This window comes from Triturus cristatus, chromosome 2_1 (genome assembly GCF_964204655.1).
Source record: "Triturus cristatus chromosome 2_1, aTriCri1.1, whole genome shotgun sequence".
NCBI classification, from domain to species: domain Eukaryota; kingdom Metazoa; phylum Chordata; class Amphibia; order Caudata; family Salamandridae; genus Triturus; species Triturus cristatus.
Window position 1 is genome coordinate 225,538,408 of NC_140581.1, and position 14,760 is coordinate 225,553,167.

Below are 14,760 nucleotides of genomic sequence, written 5' to 3' on the forward strand. Positions count from 1 at the left end.
ATCAAAGACTTCCTTCAACCGTGCAAGAAGCACCTGGAGCCTGCCATCTGTGAGTTCTGCCTTGCCAAGTAGTGACAATCCAGTCCTAGGCCCTTGAAAAGTGATTTCTGCTGTCCAGAACCATCAAAATCAACACAGTGACGACTTTGCGCCGATCGGAACCGACGCATTGACCTAGGGTGCCGAGGCAGGAGCTGATCAATGACAGTGCTTTGAGGCACTGTGCGGCTCGACGATGATGGAAAGCATGGCTTGGCGACAACGCAGTGCCTGCATTACAAATGGGTTCGTCAACAAAGCCTTCATCGCCTGCACGGATTGGAACATACGCATCAAGTCTGCGACATCGAAACTTGCGTTTAAGAATAACGAGAGAGACCCCTTTAACCAACCAGGGGAGTAGGATACTACTTTAGCCCCTTCGCTGCGGCGCGAATTCCGCCGCAGCGCTGGGGGGGTTTGGGGGGTTTGCGGCGCTGCTATGCTCATGACGGAACCTGTAACGCCCTGAACGTCTCAGGATCGTTTAACAGACACGACAATGAGGACGCAACCACTAGTGAAGGGTTAGTTGTTTTAATGAAGGCAAATATAATACAAAGAATAAACAAAAGTTATAGTCACTGGAATCCTCCAGGCTAAGTACGTTACCAGCCCACAGCACGGATGGTCCTAACCGTCCTCTGCATATACGCCGGTCCCGGCGTATGCCAACAGAGGGCAGAAATGAAATGGCCGACAATGCCAATCGGTAGGCTGTAAGGGGCACGAAGAGTGTTGGGGAGAATCGAGGAGTCAGGGAAACACCCAGCCGGGGTCTCTACCTGAAGGGAGCAGCCGCTCAACCTCTTCCTCAGACTGCACCGGGACGCGGAGTCACCTCCTGGTGATGCGTCACCGATACCCCAATCACAAGCAAGAAGACTGAACCGAGAGCAGCCGCTCGATCGATCCTGTGGACTTCCGAGTCTGTAACGCGGCAAACACCTCCTGGTGTGCGTTACAGCTGGCAGTCCCTGTGTCTCTGGTCGGGCTGGGAGTTACGACTCCAACCAGCAAAAGCGCCACTGCGCTTGGACTCAGCCGAGTCAAAAAGCGAAGCTCAATGGTTGACCGGTAGAGCTTCCGGGTCCTTCACAGGTGACGATGGGGCAAGACACGGCCCAGGGAGTAACGACTCGACCTACCTCCGTTCTTGCCTTACTGGAGCACCACTCCGGAACACTGCTCTTCACGAAGCAGGTACGTCGGTGTGAACACAATATCCGACAGCGTTGTACCTCCCGGTTCCTCCCTTTATAGGGCGTGTTTTCCTTGAGTTATGTAACAGCTCTCCTGTTTACATAAGGGCGTGTTTCCTTGAGTTATGTAACAGCTCTCCTGTTTACATAAGGGCGTGTTTCCCTTGAGTTATGTAACAGCTCTCCTGTTTACATAAGGGCGTGTTTTCCTTGAGTTATGTAACAGCTCTCCTGTTTACATAACCTCTCAACCGCTAAGCATCCTGGGAGATGTAGTCCGTTTTCGCTGGTTACCGTTTTCCTCCCCTCGTATGACAGGAATTCTTGACAGTACATCCTCCCTCTCAGCGGCTCCCCACGGGTCCAGCGCTGGCAGGAAAACGCCGATGGAACAAGGAGACCAAGCGCGGAGCATGAACCCCTTCAGCCGGTTCCCATGAATGCTCCTCCGGGCCATAGCCTTTCCACGCAACCAGGTACCACAGCTTCCCCCTGCGCCATTTGGACGCCCGTATGCCCGACACTTCATACTCCACCTCCGACTCCACGCATACCGGCCGAGGTGTCCCAGACGGCTTGGAGGGTGCTGGTTTGAGCAATGATACATGAAAGACAGGGTGTATCCGCAATGACTGGGGCAAGCACACCTTCACGTTCACGGGACCCATACACTTGGTAATTCGATAGGGGCCCATGTACTTGGGATGGAACACACTGTTCTTTCGAAACCTCATGTTTCTTGTGGATATCCAGACGTAGTCTCCAGTGCGGTACAGTGGCCCGGGCCTTCTCTTCCTATCTGCTGCAGCCTTGTATCTTCTCTTGGCCTCTATTAGGACAGCCCTTGAGCGCATCAATGTGTCTTTTATGTGTGCCACCCTGTCCGCTGTGGCGGGAATCCTGTCCTCTCTGAACGGATGTAGAAATGGCAAGAACCTGGGATGTTGGCCGTAGTTGCTATAGAACGGAGATGACTGTGTGGAGCTGTGAGTGGCGTTGTTATAGGCTATCTCTGCAACCCATAGCAAGTCGACCCATTCTTCCCTGCCCTGGTCCACAAAACATCGCAGATACTGTTTGAGCGTTTGGTTCAGGCGCTCAGTTTGCCCGTCCGTTTGAGGGTGGTAGCTGGTGGACAGGGCGGTCTTAACATGCAGCGCAGTGCACCAAGTCTTCCAGAATTGCGCAGTAAACTGCGACCCCCTGTCCGACACGATCACCCCAGGTAATCCATGCAGTCGTACCACATTCTTTAGGAGTAGTGACGCCAATTCCCCGGCCGTAGGGACTCTCTTGCAGGGGATGAAGTGCCCCATTTTCGTCAAGTAATCCACCACCACCAGTATTGCCGTCATCCCCTGGTCTACCGGTAGGCCCACCACGAAGTCCAGTGATATGCTATCCCATGGTCTATCCGGGGTCGGAAGCGGATGCAAGAGCCCTTGGGTTCGGCCATGGTCGGCCTTCATGGTAGCACACGTAGGACACTCCTGTCCCCACCTCCTGACATCCACTCTCATGGTTGGCCACCAGAAATGCCGTCCCATGCTAGCCACCGTTTTTTCAAAGCCCAAATGACCTGCGCATGGAGAGTCATGGCACCAGATGAATGCTTGTTTCCTTAGCCTAGGCGTGGGTATCAATAGGCACCTGCCCTTCAGGGGTATCCCGTCCTTCAGCTGCCATTCTCTGTGACTGAGGAGCCACCTCCACCATGCGAATGACCTGATCCCTCTCTTTATTCCCCTCAGGAAAGTATCCGGTTGGATAACCCCCAATACCATCCTCGGGGAAATGATGGAACGCTCGGTCGCAGGCAATGGTTCCTTAACTGCAGATTGACGGGACAGGGCGTCCGCCTTTCGGTTTTCCGTCCCCGGCCGATATGTGATGCGGAAGTTGAACCCCGCAAAGAAGATCATCCACCGCAGCTGCCTGGGAGAAAGGTGTCTAGTGGCCGTCATGAACTGTAGGTTCCGATGGTCCGTGTACACCGATACCACATGTCTTGCCCCCATCAACCAATGCCTCCATTCGGTGAAGGCGTCCTTGATTGCGAGAAGCTCCTTCTCCGCAATATGGTAGTTGCGTTCGGCGTCGTTGAGTTTGCGGGACATGTACGCAACGGGATGAAGCACCCCTGTGTCGTGGTTGCGTTGGGACAATATAGCCCCCAGCGCCACATCCGACGCGTCCGCTTCCACCACGTAGGGGAGATCCGGATCGGGGTGAGCCAACACCGGCGCCTTACCAAAGGCGCTTTTCAGGGCCTCAAAGGCTTTGTTCGCTTCAGGGGACCAGACAAACTCCTTGGACTTCCTCAGTAGCTGTGTGATTGGGGCCACCACTCCTGAAAATCCATCTATGAACCGCCTGTAAAAGTTGGCGAAGCCAATGAAGCTTTGGACATCCTTCACGCTTTGGGGCACCGGCCATTCTTTCACCGCCTTGATCTTTCGTTCTGCCATCTCCTGTCCCTCTGGACTCAGCATCACTCCGAGGAATTCCACGGATGTGACGTGGAAGTCACACTTGCTGAGTTTACAAAACAGCATGTTTTCCCTCAGCTTTTGGAGCACAGCTTTGACGTGGTGTACGTGCTCCTCCACACTGGACGAATAGATGAGGATGTCGTCGATATATACGACCACGTAGATATCCAACTCCTCTCTGAATACCTCATTCAAAAAGTACTGAAAGGCTGCCGGGGCGTTGCACAGACCGAACGGCATGACGAGGTACTCAAAAAGGCCGAACCTGGTCTTAAAGGCGGTCTTCCACTCGTCTCCATCCCTCATGCGCACCAGATGGTATGCCCCTTTCAAATCCAACTTGGTGTAGATACGAGCTTTCTTGACCTGTTCCAGAAGTACACTGATGAGAGGCAAGGGGTACCGATTTTTTATGGTTATCGCATTCAATGCCCTAAAGTCCACACAGGCTCTCAGCTCCCCATTAGCCTTCGGGATGAAGAAGAGTGGCGAGGCGGCCGGAGACTTGGACGGGCGGATGAATCCTAGCTTGAGGAGTTTATCCAGGTACCCCCGGAGATGCACGTTTTCAGGCTCCGTCAGGGCATACAGCCTGCCGCTGGGAACGCTGGCCCCTGGCACCAGGTCGATCTGGCAGTCAAACTGTCTATGTGGTGGTAGCACTTCCGCCTTCACCTCATCAAATACATCCTCAAAACTGTGATAAGCCTGGGGGAGAGCCACATCTTTTTCTGCCGCTGTAGCCACCGTCTGACTCCCGCTCTCATCTGCGTCAAGGGATTCCGTTCTTATTCCACAATGCAGGATGCAATACGGTGACGTCATTTCGATGCGATGTGTTGGCCAATCCACAAAGGGGTTGTGTTTCTGTAGCCACGGCAATCCCAATATGACGCCATATTGGGGCGCTCGGATGATGTTAAAATCGATTTGTTCCAAATGGTTCCACCCATATCTCATCGGAAGGACCCCCGTGTGCTGCCCGATGGGCCCCGTCACCAATCGCCTTCCGTCTACAGCATAGACGTCTTCGGGTACAGCTTTGGGAAGAAGCACTAGCCCTAGCCTGCATGCCTCGTTGTGGTCCATAAACATGCCAGTGGCTCCTGAATCCACCATGGCCACAACGGGTATCCACTGGTCATGCACTCCCACGTGCACCGTGATAAACAGGTGTCGTTGTCCCTTAGTGACCGAGTTGGAAAGTGAAGGGATGGATGCCCCTTCTCTGGTCTTGGAGTCCTCTAGTTTTCCGCCGGTATGTCCACCACGGCTGTTACCGACCGGTTGACAGTTAGTGTTATTAAGGTCGGATATTTTGTAACGCCCTGAACGTCTCAGGATCGTTTAACAGACACGACAATGAGGACGCAACCACTAGTGAAGGGTTAGTTGTTTTAATGAAGGCAAATATAATACAAAGAATAAACAAAAGTTATAGTCACTGGAATCCTCCAGGCTAAGTACGTTACCAGCCCACAGCACGGATGGTCCTAACCGTCCTCTGCATATACGCCGGTCCCGGCGTATGCCAACAGAGGGCAGAAATGAAATGGCCGACAATGCCAATCGGTAGGCTGTGAGGGGCACGAAGAGTGTTGGGGAGAATCGAGGAGTCAGGGAAACACCCAGCCGGGGTCTCTACCTGAAGGGAGCAGCCGCTCAACCTCTTCCTCAGACTGCACCGGGACGCGGAGTCACCTCCTGGTGATGCGTCACCGATACCCCAATCACAAGCAAGAAGACTGAACCGAGAGCAGCCGCTCGATCGATCCTGTGGACTTCCGAGTCTGTAACGCGGCAAACACCTCCTGGTGTGCGTTACAGCTGGCAGTCCCTGTGTCTCTGGTCGGGCTGGGAGTTACGACTCCAACCAGCAAAAGCGCCACTGCGCTTGGACTCAGCCGAGTCAAAAAGCGAAGCTCAATGGTTGACCGGTAGAGCTTCCGGGTCCTTCACAGGTGACGATGGGGCAAGACACGGCCCAGGGAGTAACGACTCGACCTACCTCCGTTCTTGCCTTACTGGAGCACCACTCCGGAACACTGCTCTTCACGAAGCAGGTACGTCGGTGTGAACACAATATCCGACAGCGTTGTACCTCCCGGTTTCTCCCTTTATAGGGCGTGTTTTCCTTGAGTTATGTAACAGCTCTCCTGTTTACATAAGGGCGTGTTTCCTTGAGTTATGTAACAGCTCTCCTGTTTACATAAGGGCGTGTTTCCCTTGAGTTATGTAACAGCTCTCCTGTTTACATAAGGGCGTGTTTTCCTTGAGTTATGTAACAGCTCTCCTGTTTACATAAGGGCGTGTTTCCCTTGAGTTATGTAACAGCTCTCCTGTTTACATAAGGGCGTGTTTTCCTTGAGTTATGTAACAGCTCTCCTGTTTACATAACCTCTCAACCGCTAAGCATCCTGGGAGATGTAGTCCGTTTTCGCTGGTTACCGTTTTCCTCCCCTCGTATGACAGGAATTCTTGACAGAACCATGCCGTCATGGGTCACGGGCGAGCTGTGCTCATGACGGCGTGGTTCCGTCATGACTCCACCCACTGCGCTAATCGCCCGCACAGGCGGGGAATTAGCGCCGCGTGGGAGGAGCGGCCGCCAACGGCCGCAGCATGAGGGAACCACTCCGTCATGAGCACACGGCGCCCGTGGCTCATGACGGAGTGGTTCCGTCATGAGCGGGGAACAGGTTAGGGTAGAGAGAACGTTTTCCCTTGTGGACAGATTATGCCAATAAACAGTAAAACAGACAAAATTGGATTAAATTTAAATTTGTCAACACATAACCTCGTACAATATTAGCCCATACATTGAGTCTTTCCTAATATTAAGTATCACCAAACAGTATGTGAAATGTTATATACTTTTATTTAAATATACAGTAATGTATATGCAATTAAAAGATTTCTAGACATAAAATTCATGACCACTTTTCATCCTGTCCTAAAAACATGTATTCTACCAATATGTAGAAACAGAACCCAAAGTTGCCCTATACAATAAAACAAGCAACAGTATACCTAAAATTCTTATACTGAAGGAGGACAAGCTTTTGTCCAAACACTAAGTATAGCATAAACAATACACACAGAGAGACATGAAACAGACAGTACAATTTGTCATTCAATAAGTAAGAGGGGCATTTCAAAGTGCTCCCAAAAGTGGATTGCATGGCGAGCACGCGCACAATCACGTGCATCGTGCCGCTATGCAATCCGTTTGGGGAAGCGCTTCAGCCCACTGGCGCCCTCGGCCTCATACTTCAAAGGGTCCGCTCCCCCGCCTGGAATGCGCTCCCCCGCCAAGTGCGCGCGCCACGCTCCGCCGCGTCTCGCGTTACAAATTTGCTTTCACTTTCGCGCGGCGGGCGCTCGCTCGCGTCCGGAGCACTTTAGAAGCCGGGCTTGTCTTGTTTTCTTCATAATACGCATTTGTTCTCTACCTGGCTCCCCTCCTTTTCCTAGGCCTCTGTCTCTCTTACGACCCCATTCCCTTTCGCTTATGTCTGTATTTACTGCTCTCTCTCTCTTCGCTTATGTCTGTATTTACTGCTCTCTCTCTCGTCGCTTATGTCTGAATTTACTGCTCTTTGGCTCTCCCGCTCTCCCCATTCTATCCTGCTCTCTCTCACGAGCCTTCCATCATTTCCTATCTCTAACCTGTGGTCCCCGTCTACCTCGCGCCATCTCCCCTCTTTGTGCCCGCTCCCTTTCTCGCGTCGCCACCTCTTCCATCATTGTACCTCGCTGTCCCTGTCTAACCTGCAGTCCCCATCTACCTCGCGCCCTCTCCCCTCTTTGTGCCCGCTCCGTCGCCACCTGTCCATCATTGTACCTCGCTGTCCCTGTCTTTCTCGCGCCCCCTCTTCTTTCCTCCCGGTGTCTGACATTTGAGGGTCGCTAATGAGAGCCTCTGCAGTCCGGCTCTCACTGATCCCTCGGAGGCTGCCGGGGGTATGGGATCCTTTCCCTGCAAATAATTAATTTAGCTACGTGTTGCGTAAGAGCCTAAAAGGCTTTCTGCTGCTACCGTGCTGCTCGGTGGCCATTAATATTATATCATGGCCGGTGCTGTTGCTGTAGTGCAGTTTCATTAAAAGTGTGATCTGTAGCTTTAAACATGCAGCTTTCCATGCAGACTTATGCCAAGTAATTCTTGGTCTGCAAACTCGTAATTGCGTACAGAGATTCCCGTCGGTACCGGAAATTCAAAACGCCTGGAACGGCTGCATATAGTTCCTCAATACTTTGTCCATTTCTACTAGTTGTGTTTCATCAGCTTTTAAGAGTAGCGTTCGGGCCACTCCTTCCCCCCACTCTTATCTAGTCTCCTTCTAGGCCACTTTTTCCATTTTGCTTGGCCATTTGATCCTCGTCTTTTGGCTGCCTCTTTCTCTTCTTAATAATTATACTATAATATAATACTTGGATTTGTATAGCACCGCTAATAACCCGTTAGGGTCTGTAGGCGCTGTCCGTATGGCAGGGGGAAGTGATTTGCCCAGAATCACAGGATGTTGAGCACACGACGAGACTTAAACCTGGATCTCTCAGCGCCCAAGTCGGCTGCACTGGCCGTTAAGCCACACCCTACCCCTTCTTAACGTAGCATTTGGACCACTTCTTTGTCATTGACTTGAGTCTGGAACACGTCCAGGGCCGGACTGGTAATTTAAAACAGCCCTGTCAAAAAGTATAAACTTAGACCCCATGTGCACCAAGTGAGTAACCCCCAACACATTGCTCAGTAGGATTTTATGTAGGATAATTTTGGAAAAGTGAAACCAAAAGGTGCATGTTAACTGCTCAATTTTTCAATTATATTTGCCACTTTTACTGACTGCTCCGAAAGGGATTCAAATAAAGATTCCAGTACATTAGTGTTTACCACAGTACCGCGAAGCGCTATTTCTACACAGCTTCTAATCATGCATGCCATGTGCCTGGTGAGAAAAAGGACCTATTTGTTGGTACAGTTATGAGAGGTTTTCTTTTAATGCTTCCATTCAAAAGTCTTTGAAGCTCATCTAACAAGCATTGAAAATGCAACAGGTCTCGCATTTACGCGAGGAAGCTATTGGCATTGTAAATGACAATGCCTTTTATTTTATGTTTTAAAAACCCAAACATAAATAAAAGGCATTGTCATTTACAATGCCAATAGCTCAAACTCCCGTAAATGCGAGACCTATTGCATTGCAAATGCTTGTTTTACCTTGTGTTCAGTCTTTTTATTTTACCAATGAAGCATTATTTTAGCTGTAGAACTGATTAACCCATTGTTGTTGTATGTTAATAATACACCTATTTGATAACAACATATTGAGAAAGCTCTGTCTATAAGCAAGATCAACTACTGCAAAAAACTTGATCACAGCTAGATTGCCATCACGGTGAAAGAGATGCTGAGCAGCGTTTATGCTATGAAGACTGCTCGGATCACCACAACAATTAGCAGAGATGGCTGGTCACGTTTCTACAGTTAAGGTCTACTGGGTGCTCGGGAACACAATTGATGTCTCTAGCAGTAAGTTCCTATCTTTTTATTCATCACATCCCCAATAGCTTATTGGCTTCTACACAATATTCCCATCAGTCGATGCCTGGAATCGATTTCTGCAGCATTTCTGTTGCCCTTGCAACACATGTGATCCCGCTTGACTTCCCCCTTTCATTACAGCAAGGTCCAGATGTTTACTCTGTGCTCCAGATCAGCAGCCAGCATTAATCAGCCACAGACTTCAATGGCCTTACAAGGTACATTGGTCAATCAGATCTTCAGGTCATTGCTTCCCTTGCACTCCAGTGCACACAACCTTACAACTGTCGTGGTATGCTACTTCTGTCTTTTGGTCTGGGTGATCCTCAAGTTTAAGGTGTGCCTTTTTCTCTGAAGATAATCACCCAATGAGTTCTTCATTGCCAGAATGGCCTGCGGCACCAGAGCCACCGTCTTACACCAGGGACCATGTGCATCAGCCAGACAGGGTCCTTCAATCACATCTCCTTGAATCACATTGGCGACTTTAGAGTCTGATCATATTTTAGATTCTCTGTTGCGTGTGGGGCTTCAGAACACATTTGCATTCCATTTTTATGCACCATACTTTGTAAGGATTTTAGGGCCATATGTATCAATTTTAGGTTTTGCGATTCTAAAATAGCAAATTTTTGAGAATCGCTATTTGAGAATCGTAAAATGCTATCAGGCACATGCATCAAAGCTATTTGCGATCGTAAACGGCGCGAATCGCAAAAATCGCCCGTTTGCGATCGCAAAAATAGCTTTTGCGATGCATGAAACAACTTGCCACTCGCAATTTAAGAAATCGCAAATTATTGTGATTTCTTAAATAGCGATTGCATTTAAGGAATCCCTAATTGAGATTCCTTAAATGCAATGCATTCCAGTTTCCAAAATAGCGATTTCGCTATTAGCGTGAGCAAATTACCATGAGGCTGGACCTCATGGTAATTTGCGAAAACTGAGAAAAATGCACTTATTTGCATTTTAATAAGTTTCATGTTGCCCACACACATGCCCTTAGAGCATGTGTGTATGCAACATTTGTGCAGAGTGAACATACATGGGTGCAATAGGGTGTCATTTTGACACCCTTGCACCATCGAAATTGCGGGAGCAATTTGCGAGTACCTACTGGTACTCGCAAATTGCTCCCGCAATCTCCAATTCATTCCTATGGGCCTGGAGGCCCATAGGAATGAATGGGAAGACATTCCTTAATTGCGACTCGCAATTTGCGAGTCGCAATTAAGGAATTTGTGGGAATCGCTATTTCTTTAGCGATTCCTACATGCATAGGGTTTTGCTATTCCTTAATTGCGATTCCTTAATAATCGCTATTAAGGAATCGCAAAACCCTATGATGATGCATGTGCCTGTATGTATGTAGGATTTGCAATAAGTTTTGCGAATCCTACATATTCCTTAATTGCGAATCGCAAATTGCGATTCGCAATTAAGGAATACCTCCCCATTCATTCCTCTGGGCCTAGAGACCCATAGGAATGAATAGGAATACATTCTCAATTTGCGATTCCCAATTAGAGAATCGCAAATTGAGAATGCAATTTCAAGTGTGCCAGGGTGTCAAAAGGACACCCTGTTGCACCCCTGAAATGTGCATGGTTGCACATGTGGCACACATACATGCCCTAAGGGCATGTGTGTGCGCCACATGGCACTTTTTTTTAAAGAAATTGCAAATTACCACTAACCTGTAGTTGGTGGTAATTTGCGATTCCTTCTGCCATATTCGCACAACTTGGGTGCTTCATACATTGCATTTAAGGAATCACAATTTGCGATTTCTTAAATGCATTAGCAAATTCCTTAATTTGCGAGACAGTTGTGCTTTCATACATAGCACTAGGCCAAATTGCGATCGCAAATGCTGAAATTCTGCGAATTTCAGCATTTGCGATCGCAAATCGCCTTGATACATTTGCCCTTAGTTTCACAGTATGCTTACAGAGCCACTTCCTTGCATCAGGATGGCTGGCACCTCAACTGTTACTGCTGAGATCTTATTTAAAATTACAATTTCTGAAGCTAATCATTTAATGCTATAATTGCTGCTAAAATCGCACTAATAACCAGTAAATGGAACAATAATGAGTTTTTTGTATAAAGGAAATTGTGTAATTCACTATGTAGTATTCAGAGGCTGGAAAAAAGAACGAACTGCACTGTCTTTATAAGAGAATAAAATATTTGAAAGAATTGTAGACCTCTAAAGGATATGTTAATTAATAGAGAGAGGAAAGGCAAACAAGTAAGCAACCATAAATTGTCATTTGTACATCTTTACAGGTGCTAAAAACATGTGGGCTTTTAAACATGTGAGCATGCTCCTTGTATCATTGCCCTATTTGACAGCATATCATTTTATCGGCATTGGATAGATATAATCTATAGTAATATTTAATTATATGTGTAGCTTGTTTGTATTTTAGTTCTCATAAGGCTCCTCATATGACTCCTGTAATTTCTCCACTCTCTGCTCTTTTCTCAAATTCATGCAAATTTCTAGTCAGTAACTTAATTTGAGCAAAATATTAGAATAATACACGGACTGTTGTGGGCAGATTAGGTGTGTACAGTTCTTGTCTGTGATTAGTGGGGATCATATTATTTTTTGTATGCATAGAAACAGAATAAATATTTTGAAACTACAAATAAAGGGTGGTTCCAGTAGTCGTGTGTTTTTGGCAGCTGCATAGCAGGCAAGGCAGAGTACACTTCATCAGTCTTTCATCTGCAGCACTCATAAGAGCCTATTAGATCCAACTGATCTGAATCTTGTCTCCCCGTGATGTTCCTTGCAACATTTACTTGAAGTTTCAGGTCCTACTTGGCTGAGACTTTGCATAAGGCGTGCATTTGTAAGGGCGGCAGACGGCAAGCCTATAATCCCGTAATAGCCACACTCCAGAACTGGCACCATTAGACTTCAGTTTCATCGAATGCTTGGGGAGTTTGAATAAGGGGCAGGTCAAGAGAATCAGCTTCATCATCATTATTATCAAGTAATTTATTTTCGATCACAAAGATCTTGTAAAGTGCGAAGTGCTATAACAATAAAATACGCGATTAAAAATAGCATACAAAATACAATATTCAACAATGATTAAGAAAATCCAAAATACAATATACAGCATGGATTAAAAACAATACAAAGTTAAAAATCGATAAAATAGCCCCGGTTTTGTCAAACAGAAGTCCTGCAGTTATGTAATACATTTGGAACGTTTGATCCATAATGCATGCCAGAATCTGGCCAAACCAAATACCACCACCCTACGAGTATCAGTGGCTAATATTCTCATAGCCTCCAAGTAGTGCCCCTGTCCTAGCAGTCTACATACCGGCACAACCCACCTAGCCCTCAGGTTTTTGTAGTCAGGGCAGAAGAATAGCAGGTGAGCTATTGGCTTTGGGGGGACATTACATGCCGGATACTGATGATCATCTACACCACTTACTGTAAAAGAATATGTGATGTTACAATGCGATGATTTAGATCGCGGTACGTTACATCGCAGTTATTACAACGCAAGTCGTTACGACTTGCGCTGGAGGGCGCTGGACTTAGGAATAGTATGATTTACTATTCCAACACCAGCCTATGTAACAGTAGGGAAGGTGTTGGAATAGTAAATCATACTATTCCTTAGTGTATAGTGCAATTCTCTGCAAGTCGTTGTTACGACTTACGTTGTAATGACCGTGATGTAAATGTATCCCGGTGTAACGACCACATTGTAAAAGTCGTTCGCCATTGCAAAATAGTTTAGTTGGCAAAGTTTTAAAGCGGTATTGGATAAATAATTTCCGTGCCTGTGGTGGTACAATTTCATCAATGGTTTCTTCATACAAAGGGGCCATTTTAAAATTAGTAAATTCTTGGGTCAAAGTACCCACTCTTTTGGCTGCCTCCTTCTCCATAATAGCATCCCAGTACATCTTTTTAACCCCATATTTGAGGATATGGCCACGTTTTTCTGGGGCTTTCTAGTATTCCTATATCCCAAGTCTCTTCATTAAATTCTTCAGGCAGCTAAACCATGGGATTGTATAAACCTAGGCTCGCTTTCGGAGATAAATTGTCTCTACTCTATATGGTATGAGCTCATTTACCGACCACAGGCGGTGCCAAAACATTAGCTGTTTGTAGCCCATCTTATTCCGTAAAGTTTTTTAGCCCAGGTCTAAAAACATAGGCACCGGAGGGGTACTAATGGGGAGGTTTAGCATAGATTGAATAAACCTATTTTCTTCTGTGGTGAGGGATTTTATATTTCCAATAACCCACAATTCAGCCCCATAAAGGGTTCCCCCAGTATCTTGGAGTTATAACTCTCAAGGGCTGGGGCTAGTTTCCTAGACACTGTGTCTTTTATGTATCTTACCTAGGTGTGCGGTTTGTTAGATTTGAGATGCTTGAACTTTTTCAGTTTGTGATGCCCAACTTAAGTTTGAGGTTAGATGAATACCCAAGTAATCAAATGCAAAAACTTGCTCAAGGGGGCATTCTCTTACATACATTTGCCTTTTGGATGTCTTGGAGATCCCCTTCGAAAATATCATATATTTAGTTTTTGTCTCATTTAATGCCAACCCATTCTCCTTACAAAATGTGATACAATTATTCAGTATTTGTTGCAAGCCAAGGGGGGATTTTGAAATTGAAAGGGTGATGTCCGCAAAGAGTAGGACTGGAATTCTTTGCTCCCCCACCTTTGTAGCGTCTCATCCATCCATGTTCAAATAACCAATCACACCATTAACAAAGAGAGAGAATAGTGTGGGCGCTAAAATGCATCCTTGTCTCACTCCACAGTTGACAGAGAATTGCTCAATGAGCTGGTTGTTATCCCCCCACCTAGCTTGTGCAGTGTTAGAGGAGTGCAGCCAGATTAACATTTCTAATATACCAGGTGGCAGCCCCATTTCGGCCAATTTTGCACGTGGGACCCAATCAAATGCAGTACTTAGGTCCACAAAGGCAACATACATTTTGCCACCTCTAACACTAACATCCCTCCAGTAGATACATAAAAACCTAAAGACCTGATCTAACGTACAAAGTTTTGTACGAAAGCCTGCTTGAAAATCGCTCAAGATGTGGGGCTCTGAGATCCAGTCCTGGACTCGTCGCAACACCAGCTTTCAGAAGATTTTCTGTAGTGAGTCGATTAGGCTTATAGGCCTAAAGCTGGCCGGGTTAGCTCTATTGCCCTTCGTAAAAATTGGGATAATCTCCGCTATATTCCATGAAGGAGGAATATCCAGACCTGCCGTAATGGCATTTGTAATTATATTGATATAGGGAACCCATACAGTTAAGTCCTCTTTATACAAATCATTTGGAATACGATCAGGTCCTGGGGCTCTGGCTGCAGTACTAGAGCGGATTGCCACCCGAGTTTCTTCCATAGAAAAAAACAGGGCCTTCGCAACTTCATCCTCACAGCCACCTTCTGGACAGAGCCTC